The sequence below is a fragment of the Tachyglossus aculeatus genome, chromosome 4, assembly GCF_015852505.1.
Source record: "Tachyglossus aculeatus isolate mTacAcu1 chromosome 4, mTacAcu1.pri, whole genome shotgun sequence".
NCBI lineage: Eukaryota > Metazoa > Chordata > Mammalia > Monotremata > Tachyglossidae > Tachyglossus > Tachyglossus aculeatus.
In genome coordinates, this window is record NC_052069.1 from 10,605,656 (window position 1) to 10,627,025 (window position 21,370).

Genomic DNA, 21,370 nt, shown 5'->3' on the forward strand with positions numbered 1-21,370 from the left:
CACAATGATCCCATCCTGTCTTGACTACTGCATCAGCCTACGGCATGACCTCCTTGCCTCCTGTCTCTCTCCTTTCCATATTTCAATCCGCTGCCCAGATAATTTCCCTAAAAACAGTTCCACTCTTATTTCCCCAATCCTCAAAATCCTCCACCACTACAACTTACAGAAACTCCTTACCATCAGCTTTAATGCACTCAATCAGCTCTCTCCATCCTATCTTAAAGCCTCCCTGATCTCCTAAGACAATGCAACCCTCACATTTAATGATAGCACTTATTAAGCACTTACTATGTGCAAAACACTGGTCTAAGCACTGGGGAGGTTAACAAGGTGATCAGGTTGTCCCACGGGGGCCTCATAGTCTTCATCCCCATTTTACAGATGAGGTAACTGAGGACCAGAGAAGTTAAGTGACTTGCCCAAAGTCACACAGCTGATAAGTGGTGGAGCCGGGATTTGAACCCATGACCTCTGACTCCAGAACCCGGGCTCTTTCCACTGAGCAATGCTGCTTCTCCATTTCTCTCCTCTAATGCCAACCTACTCACTGTACCTCAATCTCACGTGTCTCAATTAACCAATGGTATTTATTGAGCACTTAACAGGTGCAGAGCACTGTATTCAGTTCTTGGAAGAGTACAATAGGGTTACTAGATATAAAGTCTTACCCACGAGGAGCTTACAGTCCAGAGGGAGAGGTAGATATTAAAGTAAATTATGGATATGTACATAAGTGCTTTGGGGCTGAGGATGAAATGAATATCATCAAGTCATTAAACAGTACAGATCCAAATGCGTAGACAACAAAGTGGCGGAAGGAGTAGGGGAAAAGAGGGCTAAATTAGAGAAGGCATCTAGGAAGAAATGTGACCTTAAGGTTTTGAAGGTGGGGAGAGTGATTTTCTGTTGCATATGAAGGCCCACATCCTCCCGCTGGCCTGGAATGCCCTCCCTCCGCACATCCGCCAAGTTGGCTCTCTTCCTCCCTTCAAAGCCCTACTGAGAGCTCACCTCCTCCAGGAGGCCTTCCCACACTCAGCCCCCTCCTTCCTCTCTCCCTTCTCCCCCTCCCCACCCCCCCTCCCTACCTCCTTCCCCTCACCACGGCACCTGTATATATGTTTGTACATATTTATTACTCTATTTTACTTGTACATATTTACTATTCTATTTATTTTATTTTGTTAATATGTTTTGTTTTGTTGTCTAGACTTCTAGATTGTGAGCCCACTGTTGGGTAGGGACCGTCTCTCTACGTTGCCAACTTGTACTTCCCAAGCGCTTAGTACAGTGCTCTGCACACAGTAAGCACTCAATAAATGCGATTGATTGATTGATTGATTCCCAAGTGCTTAGTACAGTGCTCTGCACACAGTAAGCACTCAGTAAATATGATTGATTGATTGATTGTCTGTCTCCCCCTTCTAGACGGTGAGCCTGCTGTTGGGTAGGGACTGTCTCTATATGTTGCCAATTTGTACATCCCAAGCACTTAGTACAGTGCTCTGCACACAGTAAGCGTTCAATAAATACGATTGAATGAATGAATATGAAAGGGGATGGAGTTCCAGCTCAGAGGGAAGAATTAGGCATAGTGCCATTGGCAAGATAGACAAGAGAGATTTCAATATTGTCCCTTACCCAAATCCTTCCTCTGGCTTGGAACTCCCTCTCTCTTCATATTGAAGATCACTCTCCATCCCCAAAACCCTACTAAAATCATATCTCCTCCAAGAAGCCTTCCCTGACTAAGTCCTCATTTCTCCTATTCATATTCCCTCCTGCATCACCTATGCACCTGGGTCTGTTGCCCTTCAGCATTTTGACAGTCACCCCAACCTCAGCCCCACAGCATTAAAGCAGCATGGCTCAATGGAAAGAGCACGGGCTTCTGAGTCAGAGGTCATGGGTTCAAATCCCGGCTCCACCAAGTGTCAGCTGTGTGACCTTGGGCAAGTCCCTTCACTTCTCTGGGACTCAGTTCCCTCATCTGTAAAATGGGGATTAAGACTGTGAGCCCCCCGTGGGACAACCTGATCACCCTGTATCATCCCCGGCGCTTAGAACAGTGCTTTGCACATAGTAACCACTTAACAAATGCCATCATCATCATTATTATTATTCTCTGCCATTTCCTTTGCCTGAGAAGATGTGTTGCATAGTGGATAGAGCATGGTCCTGGGTTTCCTGCTTTGTGACTTTAGCCAAGTCGCTTAACTTCTCTGTCTTGGTTTCCTCATCTCTAGAGTGAGGATTAAGCACTTAGTACAGTGCTCTGCACACAGTAAGCGCTCAATAAATACGATTGATGATTAAGACTGTGAGCCCCGTGTGAGAAAGATGAACATATGAGTCAATCAATCAAAAATCAATCAATGGCATTTATTGAGCACTTATTGTTTGCAGGGCACTGTATTCAGAGCTTGGGAGAGTACAATACAATAGAGTTGATAGACCCATTCCCTTCCTATAAGAGAAGCAGTGTTGCCTAGTGGATAGAGAATGGGCTTGGGAGTCAGGAAAACCTGGGTTCTAATTCCAGCTCCACCACTTGACAACTGAGGAGTTCTGTTTGGGCACGTTAAGTTTGAGGTGTCAGTGACAGATCCAAGAAGAGATGTCCTGAAAGCAGGAGAAAGATCCAAAAACCCAACCCATTTTACAGATGAGGTAACTGAGGCCCAGAGAAGTTAAGTGACTTGCCCAAAGTCACACAGCTGACAAGTGGCGGAAGCAGGATTAGAACCCACGACCTCTCACTCCCAAGCCCGGGCTTTTTCCACTAAGCCACGCTGCTTCCCACAACTTTAAAGACTTTAAAGGCAACAGTGAGGAGTTTCCATTTGATGTGGAGGTGGATGGGCAACCACTGGAGGTTCTAGAGGGTGGGGAAACGTGGACTGAATATTTTTGTAGAAAAATGATAATAATAATAATTATGGTATTTGTTAAGCGCTTTTTGTGCCAAGCACTAGCTAGCCACTGCTCAAACAGTGGGATGTGGGATGTTATTATCTGGTATCTACCCCAGTACCTAGTACAGTGCTTTGCAAATAGTAAGAACTTCATTAAACCACAGTGATTGTCACTGAGTGGCACATTTCTTGGGGGCAGGAACTGTGGCTTTCATTTCTGCTTTACTCTTCCGAGGTCACGGTGATGTTGGAGCTGAGTTCTCCTGCTGTGAACAGCTGATGAACCTCACTGTAAGACTCAAGGCTGTGGATCCCAGACTAAGCCCTGCTTTTTTCCTCAGCTCCCCCTCCCTTCCTCATCACCTCAACTTTCTCCCTTTGTTCAACACCCCTCCCCGCCCCATTCCACAGCACTTGTGTGTACACATGTACATATCTATAACTCTAATTAATGCCTGTTTACCTGTTTTGATGTGTAACTCCCCTCTTATAGACTGTGAACCCCTTGTAGGCAGAGATTGTCTCTTTTTGTTGCTGAATTGTACTTTCCAAGCACTTAGTCTTCTAGACTGTGAACCCGCTGTTGGGCAGGGACCATCTCTATATGTTGCCAACTTGTACTTCCCAAGCACTTAGTACAGTGCTCTGCGCACAGTAAGTGCTCAATAAATATGATTGAATGAATGAATGAATGCCCAAGCTAGGAATGGAATGGGTAGGCCTCTGCTTGACTCTCCCTCCCATAGTGGAGACTGGTAGATTACTGGAAACTCTCCAGGTGCAACCTTGAAAGGGGAGTAAGCACTTAATATTATTATTATTATTATTGTGGTATTTAAGAACTTAGTACAGTGCTTGACTCCACTCTTTATCCTTGACTCTGCTCTCTCCTTCACCCCACACATCCAATCTGTCACCAAAACCTGTTGGTCTCACTTCCACAACATCTCCAAGATCCGCCCTTTCCTCTCCATCCAAACTGCTACATTGATGGTTCAATCTCTCATCCCATCCCAACTGGATTACCACATCAGCCTCCTCTCTGATCTCCCATCCTCCTGTCTCTCCCCAGTTCAGTCTATACTTCACTCTGCTTCCTGGATTATCTTTGTACAGAAACACTCTGGGCATGTCACTCCACTCCTCAAAAATCTCCAGTGGTTGTCTATTAACCTTCGAATCAAGCAAAACCTCCTCACTCCTCACTCCTGTCCGTCACCTCGCCCCCTCCTACCTCACCTCCCTTCTTCTCAAGCCCAGCCTTCACACTCCACTCCTCTGCCACCACTAACCTCCTCACTGGGCCTCGTTCTCGCCTGCCCCGCTGTCGATCCCTGTCCCACGTCCTGCCTCTGGCCTGGAATGCCCTCCCTCCACACATCCCTTTCCCTTCAAAGCCGTACGGAGAGCTCTCTTCCTCCCTTCAAAGCCCTACTGAGAACTCACCTCCTCCAGGAGGCCTTCCCAGACTGAGCCTCGCCTTACCCTTTGCACCTCCTCCCCTCCCAGTCACCCCCACTCCCTCCCTCTGCCCTACCCCCTTTGCCTCCCCACGGCACTTGGGGATATTTGTACATATTTATTATTCTCATATTTATTACTTTATTAATGATGTGTATCTATCTATAATTCTATTTATTTTGAAGGAACTGACACCTGTCTACTTGTTCTGTTTTGTTGTCTGTCTCCCCCTTCTAGACTGTGAGCCCATTGTTGGGTTGGGACTGTCTCCATATGTTGCTGAATTGTACTTTCCAAGCACTTAGTACAGTGCTCTGCACACAGTAAGTGCTCAAACTGAGCTCCCTCCTCCTAGACTAAGCCCCCTCCCCATCCCCCGGCCCTAACTCCTTCCCCTCCCCAAAGCACCTGTATATATGTTTGTACAGATTTATTACTCTATTTATTTTACTTGTTCATATTTACTGTTCTATTAATTTTATTTTGTTAATATGTTTTGTTTTGTTGTCTGTCTCCCCTTCTAGACTGGGACCCTCTCTACATGTTGCCAACTTGTACTTCCCAAGCGCTTAGGACAGAGCTCTGCACACAGTAGGCGCTCAATAAATATGATTGAATGAATGAATAAATGAATGAATACATACGATAGAATGAATAAATGAATGCACCACAAACATTAAGCACTCAATAAATACCACTGATACATTCATTCCGTGCTGTGCTGCTGACACGTGTGCAAAAAATGAACTCCTCATCTGCCCTCCCAAATGTCTTCCTCCTCTTGACTTTCCTGTCTCAGTTGATGTCATCATCTTCCCCAGCTTTTGAGTGCATAACTTTGGTATTAACTGGGACTCTCAAGTGCTTAGTATAGTGCTCTGTGTACAGTTAAGTGCTAAACAAATATGATTGTTTGATTTATTGACTCCTCTCTGTCTTTCAATCACTATATTCATTCTGCCACCTAATCCTGTCAGTTCTCCCCCAAGACACTTCCTAACCTGACCCTTTGTCTCTCCTTGCATACTTCCGCGACTCTGTCCAAAGCATAGGACATATCCCAAAACAATGATAGCATCAGGCTCCTTGCCAGCTCTCTGTCTCTTCTCTCTCTACTTCACACTTCACTCTTCTGCCTGAATCATTTTCATTCATTCATTCATTTGATCTTATTTATTGAGCGCTTACTGTGTGCAGAGCACTGGACTAAGCACTTGGAAAGTACAATTCAGCAACAGAGACAATAATTCATTCATTCATTCAATCGTATTTATTGAGCGACTACTGTGTGCAGAGCACTATACTAAGCGCTTAGAAAGTACAATTCAGCAACAGAGACAATAATTCATTCATTCATTCAATCGTATTTATTGAGCAATTACTGTGTGCAGAGCACTGTACTAAGCGCTTGGAAAGTACAATTCAGCAACAGAGACAATAACTCATTCATTCATTCAATCGTATTTATTGAGCAATTACTGTGTGCAGAGCACTGTACTAAGCGCTTGGGAAGTACAAATCAGCAACATATAGAGACAGTCCCTACCTAACAACAGGCTCACAATCCTTACCCAGTAACAGGTTCACAGTCTAGAAGGGGGCAGACAGACAACAAAACAAAACAAGTAAATAGGCATCAATAGCATCAAAATAAATAGAATTATAGATATATGCACATCATTGATAAAATAAATAGAATAATAAATATGTACATATATACACAAGTGTTGTGGGGCGGGGAGGGGGGTAGAGCATAGGGAGGGAGTAGAGGTGATGGGGAGAGGAGGAGGAGGAGCAGAGGAAAAGGGGGGCTCAGCCTGGGAAGGCCTCCTGCAGGAATTGACCTTTCAGTAGGACTTTGAAGGGTGGAAGTAAGCTAGTTTGGCAGATGTGAGGAGGGAGGGCATTCCAGGCCAGAGGTAGGATGTGGGCCAGTAGTCGATGGCGGGACAGGCGAGAACTAAAACTCATGCTGAACATGTCATCCCACAGCTCAAAAATCTCCATGGGTTCCCCATTCCTCCTGCATCAAGCAGAAATTCCAGATTCCCAGCTTTGTGGCCCCCAGTTGATTCTCTCCCCACTACTCTCTCGCCTTGATTGCTGCATCAGCCTCCTTGCTGACCTCCCTGCCTCCCGTCTCTCCCCACTCCAGTCCACACTACACTCTGCTGTCCAGATCATTTTTCTACAGAAACATTCGGGTCACATCTCCCCACTTTTCAAGAACCTCCAGGGGTTGTCCATCCACCTCCTCATTAAAGAGAAACCACTTATCATCGACTTTAAAGCAGTCAATCATCTTGCCCCCGCCTACATTACCTCACTGCTCTCCTACCCAGCCCACATACTTCAATCGTCTAATGCTAATCTACTCACTGTACCTCAATCTTGTTCCTACCCAGGAACACCCTTCCACTACCTATCTGCCAGACAATGACTCTCCCAACTATTTAAACCTTATTGCAAGCACATCTCCAAGAGGCCTCCCTGAATAGGCCCTCATTTCCTCTTCTCCCACTCCCTTATTCATTCATTCATTCATTCAATCATATTTATTGAGCGCTTACTGTGTGCTGAGCACTGTACTAAGCACCTAGCACTGATGCATCACCCTTACATTTAGATTTGCCCCCTTTAATCAATCAATCAATTGTATTTATTGAGCGCTTACTGTGTGCAGAGCACTGTACTAAGCGCTTGGGAAGTACAAGTCGGCAACATATAGAGGCGGTCCCTACCCAACAGTGGGCTCACAGTCTAGAAGGGGGAGACAGAGAACAAAACAAAACATATTAACAAAATAAAATAAATAGAATAGATATGTACAAGTAAAATAAATAAACAGAGTAATAGCAAGCACTTAATAAATGCCATTATTATTATTATTATTAGTGTCTCCTAGTAGATGAAAAAAGACCCCATTTTATGATGAACAACACCCTTGTAATAGTAATGATGGCATTTGTTGAGCACTTACTATGTGCAGAGCACTGTTCTAAGCGCTGGGGTGGGGGAATACAAGGTGATCAGATTGTCCCACATGGGGCTCACAGTAAATCCCCATTTTACAGAGGAGGTAACAGGCACAGAGAAGTTAAGTGACTTGCCCAAAGTCACACAGCTGACAAGCAGCAGAGGTGGAAACTGAGGCCCAGAGAGGTTAAATGATTTGCCAAAGCAGATGCAGCGGGCCAGCGGCAGATCTGGGATGAGGACTCTGGTCTCCTGACTCCCAGTCCTCTGGTCTCACGTCCTTATATTCAATCAATCAATCAATCAATCGTATTTATTGAGCGCTTAACTCACCTGTCCCTCAGCCCCACAGCACTTATAATAATTATGGTATTTGTTAGGCACTTACTATGTGCCAAGCACTGTTCTAAGTACTGGGGTAGATACAGGATAATCAGGTTGTACTACGTGGAGCTCACACATTTAACCCCCATTTTACAGATGAGGTAACTGAGGCCCAGAGAAGTTAAGTGACCTGCCCAAGATCACACAGCAGACATGTGGCAGAGCCAGGATTAGAACACACGTCCTCTGACTCCTAAACCCGTGCTCTTTCCACTAAGCCATGCTGCACTTATTCATTCATTCAGTCGTATTTATTGAGCACTTACCGTGTGCAGAGCACTGTACTAAGCGCTTGGGAACTACAAGTTGGCAACATATTGAGACAGTCCCTACACAACAACGGGCTCACAGTCTAGAAGGGGGAGACAGACAACAAAACAAAACATGTGGACAGGTGTCAGGTTGTCAGAACAAGTAGAATTAAAGCTAAATGTACATCATTAACAAAATAAATAGAATAGTAAGCATGTACAAGTAAAATAGAGTAATAAATCTGTACAAACATATACACAGGTGCTGTGGGGAGGGGAAGGAGGTAGGGTGGGGGGGATGGGGAGGAGGAGAGGAAAAAGTGGGCTCAGTCTGGGAAGGCCTACTTATGTACATACATAACCATAATTTATTTATTTATTTATTTTATTTCCTCATTATTTATTTATTTATGTCAATATCTGTCTCTCCCTCTAGACTGTAAGCTCACTGCTGGCGGGGAACTTGTCTCTCAACTCTAGTGCACTGTACTCTCCCAAGTGCTTAATACAGTACTCTGCACACATTAAGCACTCAATAAATACAATTGATTGGTTCTTATCTTCATTCCTCACAGATAGATGTGAGCCCACTGTTGGGTAGGGACTGTCTCTATATGTTGCCACTTTGTACTTCCCAAGCGCTTAGTACAGTGCTCTGCACATAGTCAGCGCTCAATAAATACGATTGATTGATTGATTGATTGATCCCTGCCTTCAAGGAGCTTACAGTCTCACAGGGGAGACAGACATCAAAAGAAGTTAGCGGGAGGAGGAAGCAACAAAATATAAGTCTTCAAACAAAATGCTGGGGTGGTGTGGGTGAGGTGCCAAGGGGGTAGGGATCTGTACTTTCCCAAGTGTTTAGTACAGTGCTCTGCACACAGTAAGTGCTCAATAAATATAATTGAATGAATGGATGAATGAATTTAAGGTCGTAGGTCACACATAATGGTGTAAGCTCCTTGTGGGCAGGGAATGTGTCCATTTATTGTTATATTGTCCTCCCCCAAGTGCTTAGTACAGGGTTTTTCACACAGTATGTGCTCAAAAAATATGTCAGAATAAATGAATGAAAGGAAATAGGGAGGTAAGATGAGAGCTTAATCAGAGAAGGCTTCCTGGAGGAGATATGATTTTAGTAGGCCTTTAAAGAAGAGGAGGGTGATGGTCAATTCCCTCACCTGCAAAGTGGGGATTCAATACCTGTTCTCCTTCCTATTTAACTCTGTGAGCCTCATGTGGGATCTGATTATCCTATACCCAACACTTGTACAGTGCCTTGCACACAGTAAGCACTTAAATACCATAAACACAAAAACAAATCAGCACTTAGTAATAACCATTACTATTATTTTTATTATTATTTATTTCATATAACACTTTATTAATAATAATAATGATAATGGCATTTATTAAGCACTTACTATGTGCAAAGCACTGTTCTAAGTGCTGGGGAGGTCACAAGGTGATCAGGTTGCCCCACGGGGGGCTCAAGTCCTAATCCCCATTTTACAGATGAGGTAACTGAGGCACAGAGAAGTTAAGTAACTTGCCCAAAGTCACACAGCTGACAATCTGATGACTTGACACCTGTCCACATGTTTTGTTTTGTTGTCTGTCTCCCCATTCTAGACTGTGAGCTCATTTTTGGGTAGGGACCATCTCTATATGTAGCCAACTTGTACTTCCCAAGTGCTTAGTACAGTGATCTGCACACAGTAAGCGCTCAATAAATACAATTGAATGAATGAATGAATGAATTGGCGGAGCCGGGATTTGAACCCATGACCTCTGACTCCAAAGTCCGTGCTCTTTCCACTGAGCCACGCTGCTTCTCTGCTGTTAAGTAATGATAATAATCAGCACTTACTATATGCCAAGTACTGTACTAAGTGCTGGGAAGATGCAAGATTACTAGGTTGGATACAGTCCTATCACAGCCTAAGTAATGAATCCCCATTTTACAGATGAAGAAACTGAGTCACAGACAAGTTGTGACTTGCCCCAAGGTCCCGCAGCAAGTTATTGTTTTACAGAAGTCCATTTGATTTGGCCTGAATTCACCCCAATCTACATTTTGGAGGGAGTATTCTAAACTCCCCAATTTTTTCAGAGACTCTGCATTCCCCTCCCAGGTCCGGGGGTAACCTGGAGCCTGTGTTTGGGTCGGGAACTTGACAGCAGCAAGCTGAGTGCTGAAAATCAAAACCTTTAAGGCCCTTAATAGGCCAGCAATCAAACACATTTATTGAACACCTATTGTTTGCAGAGCACTGTACTAAGCACTTGGGAGAGTAAAATATAGCAGAGTTGATAGGCATGTTCCTTGCCCATAATGAGCTGACAGTCTAGAGGGGAAAGCTGGACTGTCCACTAAAAGACCAGCAGATGGACACCTCATCAAGGCTGTAAAAAACATAGTAGTGATACTATGAATGATAGTATTTATTAAACACATTGTTTGCAGAGCACTGTACTAAATACTGGGGAAAATACCCTTCTCTCCTTCTCCAGCCCAGCCTGCACCATCCGCTCCTCTGCCACCGCTAACCTTCTCACAGAGCCTCATTCTCGCCTGTCCCGCCGTCGACCCCTGGCCCACGTCCTCCCCTTGGCCTGGAATGCCCTCCCTCCACGCATCCGCCAAGCTAGCTCTCTTCCTCCCTTCAAAGCCCTATTGAGAGCTCACCTCCTCCAGGAGGCCTTCCCACACTGAGCCCCCTCCTTCCTCTCCCCCTCCCCCCATCCCCATCCCCCCGCCTTACCTCCTTCCCCTCCCCACAGCACCTGTACATATGTTTGTACAGATTTATTACTCTATTTATTTTACTTGTACATATTTACTATTCTATTTTCTTAATGATGTGCATCTAGCTTTATTTCTATTTATTCTGATGACAGCTGTCCACATGTTTTGTTTTGTTGTCTGTCTCCCCCTTCTAGACTGTGAGCTCGTTGTTGGGTAGGGACCGTCTCTACATGTTGCCAACTTGTACTTCCCAAGCACTTAGTACAGTGCTCTGCACACAGTAAGTGCTCAATAAATATGATTGATTGAATGAATGAATGAATGAATGAGAAATGCAACAAAACATGAATGCAACATAAAGACAGGGACTGATACACAAAGTAAAAACTAAAGGAGTGGAATTTCTGATTCCTTATGTCTTAAAGAAGAAACGTGGTGAAGAGAAGCAGCACGGCATAGTGGACAGAAGATGGACCTAGGATTCAGAAGGTCGTGAGTTCTAATCCTGGCTCCGCCATATGTCTGCTGCTGGGCAAGTTGCTTCATTCATTCATTCAATCGTATTTATTGAGTGCTTACTGTGTGCAGAGCACTGTACTAAGCACTTGGGAAGTACAAGTCGGCAACATATAGAGATGGTCCCTACCCAACAATGGGCTCACAGTCTAGAACGGGGAGACAGACAACAAAACAAAACATGTAGATAGGTGTCTTCACATCTCTGGGCCTCAGTTACCTCATCTGTAAAAATGGGGATTGAGACTGAGCCCCACAAGTAACAGGGACTGTGTCAACTCGAGTTGGTTGTATCCACTCCAGCGCTTAGTACAGTGCCTGGCACATAGTAAGCACTTAACAAATGCCACAATTATTATTATTATTATTATTATTATTATTATTATTATTATTATTATTATGTACTTGCTAGTTCCCTTGTGCCTCAGTTGGCACAAGTGACAGGGATGAGAGAGTACTACTGGCCCTTTATAAACCAATATGGATATATTCAATCAATCGTATTTATTGAACGCTTACTGTGTGCAGAGCACTGTACTAAGTGCTTGGGAAGTACAAGTTGGCAACATATAGAGACTGTCCCTACCCAACAATGGGTAATCAATTCCCCTGTGCAGGTTCTCGGGCTTGAGGAGCTAAGCCCAGCCATCATTTGAGGGTTAAACGATAGGTCTGTGGCTTGTTAATCTATGAGAAGCAGCGTGGCTCAGTGGAAAGAGCCCGGGCTTTGGAGTCAGAGGTCATGGGTTCAAATCCCGACTTCACCACTTGTCAGCTGTATGACTTTGGGCAAGTTACTTGACTTCTCTGTGCCTCAGTTCCCTCATCTGTAAAATGGGGATGAAGTCTGTGAGTCCCACGTGGGACAACCTAATCACTTTGCATCCTCCCCAGCGCTTAGAACAGTGCTTTGCACATAGTAAGCACTTAATCAATGCCATCGTTATTAAAACAAATGAAAGACCTTCTGGAAATCTTTACTATTCAGATTCTTCCAATTAAAACATCGATTTAACGATCTGCCCCGCTGCTGACTGGTTCCCCCAGGTGGGATCTGATTAGTGGGAAAATCTGCCCTTTGAGTCCTCTCCACCAGTGGTGAAATCCCTTCTGGTTTTGAATGGGGAAGGGTGGGAACACTGCATTTAGCAGTCTCTGTATCTTCCTTCCCATGGCAATGGTTGTTCTGTTTCTCAGGTGTCCCAATTATCAGCCCTGCAAGCTTTCTGTAACAAAACCAAAATCTCTTGGGGAAATAAAAGGAGATTAGAAAATGCAGGAGGCAATCTGGGTGAGATCACTGGTGTCTGAACTGAGGTGATTAAAAAATTTAAGGGCTGGAAGTGGCTGATGGGTTGATGTGATTTGGGGTGCTGGGAATTAATCCAAGAAGGCTTGTTGGAGGAGAGTGGGATTTTAGGAGGACTGAGAAAGGAGGAGAGATAGAGTTTATTGGATTGAGAAGCAGCATGGCTCAGTGGAAAGAGCATGGGCTTTGGAGTCCTGTATACCTGTATATATGTATATATGTTTGTACATATTTATTACTCTATGTATTTATTTATTTATTTTACTTGTACATATCTATTCTATTTATTTTATTTTGTTAGTATGTTTGGTTTTGTTCTCTGTCTCCCCCTTTAGACTGTGAGCCCACTGTTGGGTAGGGACTGTCTCTATATGTTGCCAATTTGTACTTCCCAAGCGCTTAGTACAGTGCTCTGCACACAGTAAGCGCTCAATAAATACGATTGATGATGATGGAGTCAGAGGTCATGGGTTCAAATCCCTGCTCTGCCAGTTGTCAGCTGTGTGACTTTGGGCAAGTCACTTAACTTCTCTGTGCCTCAGTTCCCTCATCTAGAAAATGGGGATTAAGGCTATGAGCCCCCTCTGGGACAACTTGATCACCTTGTAACCTCCCCAGTGCTTAGAACAGTGCTTTGCACATAGTAAGTGCTTAATAAATGCCATTATTATTATTATTAATAAAGGAGAGAGGGAATTCCAGATTGGTGCAACAGTGTGACTGGGAAGATTAAAGTCAAAAGAGAGGCTCCACTGCATTCCGTTTTGTGTGGCGAATGTCTCTGATATGACTTTGTGGCAACAATGGTAAATTAGTTTACACTTAAATCGTGCCTACTAACATTATTGTACAGTATTCTCCCAAGTGCTTAGAACAGCATGCTGCACACAGTATATCGATATTCATTCACTCAACGGTAACTATTGAGCACTTACTGTGTGCAGAGCACTGTACTAAGTGCTTGGAAGAATACAACAATAAACAGTCACCGTCCCTGTCCACAACAAGCATACAAATACAGTGGTAGATAAATTCCACAATGCTGCCTAACTCCTGAACATCCAAAACTCAGCAGGTCCTGGAGTTATACTCACAGTTGCTGGAATTTTTTCCTCGTATCACTGGACACTTGATAGGCATTATAGCAACCCAGAGTGTTGAACTTTTACTTTACAGGTGAGGGTGGAGGGAGAGAGCTGTACTCTGAACTCTAAGAATACTGTGGAATTTGGGTTGAAGTGGGTAGAAGGCAGAGAGCAACAGAAATAAAAGAATGAGGTGGTCCAGATCTCTGCTGGGTTTCATTCATTCATTCATTCAGTTGTATTTATTGAGCACTTACCGTGTGCAGAGCACTGTACTAAGCATTTGGAAAGTACAATTCATCAACAGATAGAGACAATCCCTACCCAACAACGGGGGTTTGTTAGCTCCTTCTGTCAATCAATCATCATCATTGACATCATAATAATAATAATGGTATTTGTTGGGGAAGCAGCATGGCTCAGTGGAAAGAGCACGGGCTTTGGAGTCAGCGATCATTGGTTCAAATCCCGGCTCCACCACCTGTCAGCTATGTGACTTTGGGCAAGTCACTTAACTTCCCTGGGCCTCAGTTCCCTCATCTGTAAAATGGGGATTAAGACTGTGAGCCCATGTGGGACAATCTGATTATCTTGTATCTACCTCAGCACTTAGAACAGTGCTTGGCACATAGAAAGTGTTTAACAAATGCCATTATTATTATTGTTATTTTTATTACAGTGCCACACTAGACTATGAGCAGTAGGGCAAGGATCAGGGATACTTGGGAGTGGGAGACAGGTATTACTATATGTAAATGAATAAATAAATAAATGACAGATTTATACAGATATATACATTTGTGATGTGACGACGGGAGGGAGGATGAATGAAGGAGCAAGTAAAAGGGGCGCCGAAGGGAAATGGGAGAAGAGGAGAGGAGGGCTTAGGGAAGGCTTCTTGGAGGAGATGGGCCTTTAATAAGGTTTCGAAGTGCTGCAGTGGTCAGGTGGTTGTGAGCACCTAAGTGCTTGGGCATTACAGAAACATTAAAAATGAAAAATGGTGGGAGCAGGAGGACGTTACGGAGGGAGAGAGGGGAGAGGAATGGAAATGTATATTTTGGATGTGGAACCCAAAGATAATTCTTTTGCAGAAAGGGTAGTAGAGAGGAAAGAGGAACTGGATCTACAGAGATATAATACTAGACTAGAAGGCTGCTTTCTCTATCTTCAAAACCCTTGTGAAATCACATCTTCACCAGTACTGCCCTGATTAACTTTTCATCGCTCCACTTTACATTCTAACTACTGACACTTCTACGCAAAACCAGTTCCTTGGATATCACAGCACACTGAGCCAAAAAAGACTCACGTTGTGGAAGAACATTTCCTAATTTCCTAGTTGCATTCTAGCCAAAATGAATACTGACAAAAGAAGGCTATGGCAGACCTGGGGAGAAGTAGCAGTAAGTGCCTTATGGGCAGGGAATGGGTCTACCAACTCTTTTTCATCATATCAATATTTTTGTACTTTCTTAAGCACTTAAGCAGTGCTCTGCACAACAGACATAATCAATAAATACCACTGACTGACTGCTTTATTGCATTGGGTGCAGTGGACTGTACTAAGCTCTTGGGAAAGCAAACCAGAAGATGAGATACATTTCCTGCCCACAGCAGGCTTACCACTAGAGTGAGCAGCGTGAGAAGCAGCGTGGCTTAGTGGAAAGAGCCCAGGCTTTGGAGTCAGAGGTCATGGGTTCAAATCCCTGCTCCGCCACTTGTCAGCTTTGCGACTTAACTGCCCTGTGCCTCAGTTCCCTCATCTGGAAAATGGGGATGAAGACTGTGAGCCCCCTGTGGGACAACTTGATCACCTTGTAACCTCCCCAGCGCTTAGAAAAGTGCTTTGCACATAGTAAGTGCTTAATAAATGTTATCATTATCATCTCCCTTCTCTCCTTCTACAGCCCACCCCGCACCCTCCGCTCCTCTGCTGCTAACCTCCTCACCGTACCTCGTTCTCGCCTGTCCCGCCACCGACCCCCGGCCCACGTCATCCCCCTGGCCTGGAATGCCCTCCCTCTGCCAATCCACCAAGCTAGCTCTCTTCCTCCCTTCAAGGCCCTACTGAGAGCTCACCTCCTCCAGGAGGCCTTCCCAGACTGAGCCCCTTCCTTTCTCTCCCCCTCGTCCCCCCTCCATCCCCCCATCTTACCTCCTTCTCTTCCCCACAGCACCTGTATATATGTATATATGCTTGTACATATTTATTACTCTTTTTATTTATTTATTTATTTATTTTACTTGTACATATCTATTCTATTTTATTTTGTTAGTATGTTTGGTTTTGTTCTCTGTCTCCCTGTTTTAGACTGTGAGCCCACTGTTGGGTAGTGACTGTCTCTATATGTTGCCAACTTGTACTTCCCAAGTGCTTAGTACAGTGCTCTGCACACAGTAAGCGCTCAATAAACACGATTGATTGATTGATTGATTATTAGAGTGTAAGCTCCTTAAGTGCAGATATAACATCTATTAACATCTATTACAATCACTCATCCTATCCCACCTAGATTACTGTGTCAGCCTCCTTGCTGACCTTCCAGCCTCTGGTCTCCCCACACTCCAATTCATACTTGACTCTGCTGCCCAATCATCTTTCTGCAAAAATGTTCAGGACATGTCACCTCCCTTCTCAAAACTCTCCAGTGTTTGCCCATCTACCTGACTATAAAGCAAGAACTCTTCACTATTGGCTTTAAATCACTCCATCACCTCCCCCAACTCCTACCTATAATAATAATAATGATGACATTTATTAAACACTTACTATGTGCAAAGCACTGTTCTAAGCACTGGGGAGGTTACAAGGTGATCAGGTTGTCCCACGTGGGGCTCACAGTCTTCATCCCCATTTTACAGATGAGGTAACTGAGGCCCAGAGATGTTAAGTGACTTGCCCAGAGTCACACAGATGACAAGTGGCTTCAAGGCTCTCCATCACCTCACCCCCTCCTACCTCACCTCCCTTCTATCCTTCTATAGCCCAGCCCACACCCTCTGCTCCTCTGCCGCTAATCCCCTCACAGTGCCTCGTTCTCACCTGTCCTGTCGTCGACCCCGGCCCACATCATCCCTCTGGCCTGTAAAGCCCTCCCTCTCCACATCCGCCAAGCTAGCTCTCATCCTCCTTTTAAGGTCCTACTGAGAGCTCACCTCCTCCAGGAGGCCTTCCCAGTCTGAGCCCCCTCCTTGCTCTCCCCATTCTCCTCCTCTTCATCCCCCCTCCTTACTTCTTTCCCTTCCCCACAGCACCTGTATATATGCATATATGTTTGTACGTATTTATTACTCTATTTATTTACTTGTACATATTTATTCTACTTATTTTGTTTATATGTTTTGTTTTGTTCTCTGTCTCCCCCTTCTAGACTGTGAGCCCACTGTTGGGTAGGGACCATCTCTATATGTTGCCAACTTGTACTTCCCAAGCACTTAGTACAGTGCTCTGCACACAGTAAGCACTCAATAAATACGATTGAATGAATGAATGAATGAAGTGGCAGAGCCGGAATTAGAACCCATGACCTCTGATTCCAAAGCCCATGCCTTTTCCACTGAGCCATGCTGCTTCTCACCTCGTTTCTCTCCTTCTACAACCCAGCCCACACACTTCGCTTCTCTGGTGCTGCTAACCTTCTCACTGTGCCTCCATCTCTCCTGTCTTGCCACTTACCCCCAACCTACATCCTGCCTCTGGCCTGAAATGCCCTCCCTCCACTAATCCGATGGACAATTACTCTCCCCGGCCTTTTGAAGCCTTATTGAAGGCACTTCTCCTCCAAGAGGCCTTCCCAGACAAAGCTTCACTTTTCCTCATCTCCCACATCCTTCCGCATCTCCCTGATTTTCTCCCTTTGCTCTCCCCCTGCCTCCCACCCCAGCCCCAAAGCACTTATGTATATATCTGTAATTTTATTTATTTGTACTGATGTCTGTCTCCCCATCTCTAGATTGTGAGCTACTTGTGTGCTCCTGAGCCATGCTGCTTCCCCAACAAATGCCACTGTTTATCGTTGTTTTGTACTTCCCAAGTGCTTAATGCAGTACTCTGCACACAGTAAGTGCTTAATAAATACGATTAAAAGAATGAATTAACTCTATTGCACTCTTCCAAGTGCTTTGCACCATGTTCTGCAAAGATTAAATGCTCAATAACGGATTGATTAATTGATTACCACCCCTTTTCTGCCCTGGATTTAGCAGGCAGTGGTACAATATTCTTATGGGTACAGATGCTGAGCATAGTCATTCTGTTGAATATATTTATTGAGGGGTTACTATGTGCTGAGGACTGTACTTAGCACTTGGGAGAGCACAAAAGAGCAATATTACAGATACAGTCCCTGCTCACAAAGACCTTTCAGCCTAGAGGGGGAGAGAGACATTAATAGAAGTAAATGACAAATATGGACATAAGTGGCGTGGGCCTGGGATGGGGGATGAATAAAGGGAGCAGGCGAAGAGGAAAAGAGGGTTTAGTCAGGGAAGGCTTCTTGGAGGAGATGTGCCTCCAATGAGACTTTGAAGTGGGGGGAGAGTAATTCATTCATTCAATCGTATTTATTGAGTGCTTACTGTGTGCAGAGCACTGTACTAAGTGCTTGGGAAGTATAAATCGGAAACATATTTTCTGTTGGAGTGTAAAGAATGCTGAATGATTAATCTGAAATCATCACAACCACAACTGCTGGCCTGGAGAAAGACTGAGGAAAAGTAAAGTCACGAAGCCTTCTAGGCGCATAGCGGCATTCAAGCCTTCCAGACGAACATGTGTCAGACAGGGCTCTGGTGGGGCTCTGGCCGGCTGAGATCACCCCTGGATGTGATTGATAACAGAATATTGCAAATGGGTCAGGAAATTGAATTGTAGAAAACAGTCCTTCAAACTAATGTTCAGGTCACTGCTGCAACTAATCAGACAGGCCCCGACTAAGAATTCCCACCTCCAGACTCGATATCAGAAGCAGTGTGGCTTAGTGGGTAAAGCACGGGCCTGGGTTCTAATCCCAGTTTTGCCACTTGTCTGCTGCGTCACCTTGGGCAAGTTAGTTACCTCATCTAGAAAATGGAGATTAAGAATGTGCGCCACATGTAGGACAGGGACTGTGTCCAACTCAATGTGCTTGTATTCACCCCAGTATTTAATAGAGTGCCTTGCACATAGCAAGCACTTAAGAAATGCCACTATTATATCAGGTGGCAAAACAGAATCCTACTGGATCTGATTTCTTACTAGAACAAATTTGCTTTGGGGAGTACAGTGGAAACCTACTTCATAGAGAACTATTGTTAACCTATTAGAAATTAACTAAACACATATATTAATAATAATGACAATGGCATTTATTAAGCATTTACTATGTGCAAAGCACTGTTCTAAGCGCTGGGGAGGATAAAAGATTGTCAGGTTGTCCCACATGGGGCTCACAGTCTTAATCCCCATTTTACAGATGAGGTTACTGAGGCAATGAGAAGTCAAGTGACTTGCCCAAGGTCACACAGCTGACAAGCGGCGGAGCGGGGATGATGATGATGATGGCATTTATTAAGTGCTTACTGTGTGCAAAGCACTGTTCTAAGCACTGGGGAGGTTACAAGGTGGTCAGGTTGTCCCATGTGGGGCTCACAGTCTTCATCCCCATTTTACAGATGAGGTAACTGAGGCACAGAGAAGTTAAGTGACTCACCCAAAGTCGCACAGCTGACAATTGGCAGAGCCAGGATTAGAACCAATGACCTGTGACTCCCAAATCCGGGCTCTTCCCATTGAGCCACGCTGCTTCCCGGCTTATACGAACAGGAGAAAGGGCCGGCCTACCCACGCCGTCCAGGCAGGGATGGGTTTACCGCACATGGGCTGTTCTCGGCAGTCTCTGTGTCCCACCATCCCAGGTGGGCCCCGGAGCAGCCGTCTTGGCAACTGGTGGTTCGCTTCCCTTTCGAAGTGGTGGCTTTCTCAACAGCTGGGCTCGGTTCGGGTGCAATTTAAACCACATTAAAAAGACTCTCTTGCCTTAACTCGTTCTTCCGTTCAATGGCCCGGGGACAAAGCTGCTGCAGCCAAACTTGCCCTTGAACTCCTCCACCCACATCTTGTCCTTGCAGGACAGGCTGACCCTCCCACTGGGGGAGAAAGCTGAAATTAAATCCCTTTCCTCTAAGACTTTTTACAAATGTGAAATGATCAATTAATCTGCTCGATGCCCCTTTGAGATAGCCTGGTCAAAACTATTATCATTTATGAGAAGCAGCCTGGTCTAGTGGAAAGAGCAGGGGCCTAATTCATTATGGGCAGGGAATGTATCTGTTTATTATCTTGTACTCTCTGAAGCACTTCTTATAGTGTTCCACACACAGTAAGTACTCAATAAATGCGATTTACTGACTGAGACCTAATCCACCTCTTGCCTGCTGTGTGACCTTGAACAAGTCATTGATCTTTTTTGTGCTTCTGTTTTTCCCCCCTATAAAATGGGAATTAAAAGTACCTGTTCTCCCTACCTCTTAAACTGTGAGCTTCATTTAGGATAGGAACTATGTCTGACTTGATTATCCTGAGTCTTCTTCATGCATAGTAGTTTCGCACATAGGAAGAACTCACATTCCACAGTTATTAATTATCATTAAAGTCCCCCCAAATCCTCTATAAATTGTCTATGAATTAGGGAGACAGCATGGCCTAGAGAAAAAATCACCAGAGAGTCAGTTAATATAGATAGGTTCTAATCCCAGCCCGTCTGCTGGCTTTCCGGGTGTGAATATGGGAAGCTCGCTTCCCCTGGATTTCCTCATCTATAAAATGGGAGCGATATCACTCTTCCCAAACTGGCCAGATAAATCAGGGTACGGAACTGGGCAAGGGAATTGAGGTTTTGCACATCTCAATTGTGTCATAATCAGGGCTTCCACCAGAGGACTAAGAGCAAGCTATTTGGAATTTGGCAGGTTATGGTAATAATAATAATGATAATAATAATAATTAATAATGATATTTTTTAAATGCTTACTTTGTGCCAAGCACTGTACTAAGATCTGGGGTGGATACAAGCCAATCAAGTTGGTCACAGTCCCTGTCCCATGTGGAGCTCACAGTCTCCACCCCTTTTTTATGGATGAAGTATCTGATGCCCAGAGAAGTCAAGTGACTTGCCCACTGTCACAGAGCAGACAAGTGGTGAAGTTGGGATTGGTGGTAGTAGTAGTAGTAGTAGTAGTAGTAGTAGTAGTAGTAGTAGTAGTAGTACTTAGTAGTAGTAGTAGTAGTAGTGGCATTAGAACCCATGACCTTCTTTCTCCCAGGGTAGGGACCGTCTCGATAAGTTGCCAACTTGTGCTTCCCAAGTGATTAGTACAGTGCTCTGCACACAGTAAGCGCTCAATAAATATGATTGAATGAATGGATGAATGAACCATTATGCCTTTTTCCATTACGCCACTAGGTTCTAATCCCAGCTCTGCCATCTGCCACATAAAAGTCACTTCACTTCTCTGTGCCTCAGTTACCTCATCTGTAAAATGGGGATTAAGACTCTGAGGAGGACTGATAGGTTGACCCTTGGATTTATTCATTCTATCTATTAGGTGCTTGCTGTGTGCAGAACACTGTACTAAGCACTAGGGAGAGTATGATATAACAATAAGCAGATGCATTCCCTGCCCACAGTAAGCTTACAGTCTAGATGGGGGGAGACAGACATTAACGTAAAAAAATGACA

At 44.5% G+C, this 21,370-nt stretch overlaps 1 protein-coding gene across 1 annotated transcript in view; it reads right to left on the bottom strand.

The window, feature by feature from the left end:
- The window catches only part of STK32B (serine/threonine kinase 32B), a 417,658-nt gene that overhangs the window by 293,407 nt on the left and 102,881 nt on the right, over positions 1–21,370 (bottom strand). The window lies entirely within an intron of this gene.